The following is a 2,113-nucleotide window of genomic DNA, read 5'->3' as shown; positions in this document are numbered from 1 at the left end:
GTAGACATTATTATGCGATTAACATTTTAAGATAAAGCAAAGAGATATGTCTGTTAAACTTACGACAGTAAAAGATTAAACGCAAGAAACGTGAGGAATCATGATACTTTCGTGCACGAGTTATACGTTGGTCGATAATTGCACATTTTAGTGTCAACATTAATACAGTGTTTATTCAGAATGAATTGCCGTTCATACGAATACTTTTAGTAATTCTAGATGCGTGTAACACAGAGTTTTGTCACGGATATGGGAAATTTAAGACCATTCTTGCGTTCTAATCATTATTTTATAATAATTAAACTGGATAGCTGTTAGAAAATGCCGCTGCACTACTCAGGAACCGGTCGCCGAAGTGTTATTAAATTCCACAAATTCAAACTGTTTGTAAATTTGTTTCAATCGCCATTAGGCCTATTTAAATGGGGCTTTAGCCCCTCTAATGTATCCTGAAGCTCCTCTAATTTTTTGGCGTTCTTTCTGTAATGGGACTTCACTATAAGTTTGAATAAATAATCATTTGAGCATTCATGAATAACTTAAGCATGATCATAAATCTTAGAGAGCGTATATCTTAATTGTCATCATAGCCTACGGGCATATTTTTCCCCTGTCCTAAAAACCTAGCGATGTCTCTGTTTGGCTCCCCACAATATTTTCTCGGAAATCGAAGAAAGTCTTTCGTAATCAAGTGAAGGCGAACTAGCGCTATTTTCTAACTAAACAATTCTTCTTAAGTAAAGGTTTCGTCTCCAAGTAAAACTTTAACGTCGACGTCATTAATAAAAAACTATTACAAGGGAAGCTGAAGACCGGCAAGCTTGCGGCAAGTAACAGGACTCTCGTCCAGCACTTCAAGTTTGTCCGGAAAGACACAAACTATAGAGCAGGGAAGTGGAGCCGTTCAGCAAATGGTTTGTGGAGTATTCTTGCTCACGAACTTTTCCCTGAAACTTTCGTTTTGTTCTCGCTTCAGATTCTGCAACCATTTTCCGGACTAGAATGAGCAAGTGGCTTCGTTATGGGCCTTGCATTTAATTCCGACGTGTTTTTTTTCTGGCCACAATTAAGACAGTTTGTATACTTTATTTTTAAATATAATATTGTATTTGTGTCTCTATACAATTAGACCAGCTGGATTAATCCACAAAATTTATTGCAGTCACATTTACTTAATTATGTTTTTTTAATTTCTTATTTATATAAGTTAAAAAATTTATTATTTCATGCTTATGCATCCCAATGGAAAACCATTTTACCTGCTAGTCGTGTTTTTTCAAGAGGTCCCGCTGGTGACATGGGAAGTTTGTCGTTGCCTTCATTTAATTTTGATGCGGTGTTCGTGCAGTCTGGTGGTGTGAGAAGTTTCTTCTGTCATCACGTAAAATTTGTGACAGCGCTTGAAATTATTATTGCCGAGGTGAATACATGCACGCATTTGTTACAAAATTTATTTTGTACGAGATTTACATTTTTTCCCATTGTGCTCTTTAAGGGTAATTCTCACACGCTATGACGTTATTAGAAGCATCAATTTTTTTTTTATTTTCTAGGAGGATTGGGCGTTTGCGTGTTGGCCTGTTTATTTATGGTTCTGAAATTTTAAGCTGTCCTCGCCTAAATAAATTTTTACATTCGAAAGGTTAAATTGTCAATTTTACTGGAACACAACATACTGTTTACCAAGAAGAGGCAGCAAATTCTAATACGTTTCTTATGGAATCACACATCTTTCATTATGTAATATCAAAATATGTTTTTAGCCACTCCCATGAAAATAGATGTGTATGTGTGTAACAATTTCTCATTCCTTCCTATAGAGAACAAAATTTTTTTGCACACTCTAAAAAATTAATGGGCCATATTGTTGAAATAGTGACGCACTTCTCTTGCATGTAGAAATGATACGCGTTAATTTATGCCTGGCCCAACTGGAAAAGCATGACACTCAAAAGGCCAAAATTTCATCGGCATCTGGACGAAGTTTTACTTATTATTCTGAGTTTATGGATCCAGTTCTGTGCGATGATATTTTCTCCGTTCAATGTTTCTTCTCCCTTATGTATGTCGAGTTAATATTTTTTTAACAGTTGGTTAAATATGTTAAGTGAAC

This window comes from Hyalella azteca, unplaced genomic scaffold (genome assembly GCF_000764305.2).
Source record: "Hyalella azteca isolate HAZT.00-mixed unplaced genomic scaffold, Hazt_2.0.2 contig8347, whole genome shotgun sequence".
In the NCBI taxonomy this organism is placed as follows: Eukaryota; Metazoa; Arthropoda; class Malacostraca; order Amphipoda; family Hyalellidae; genus Hyalella; species Hyalella azteca.
The sequence above is the reverse complement of the archived record's forward strand: the minus strand, read 5'-3'. Positions refer to the sequence as shown.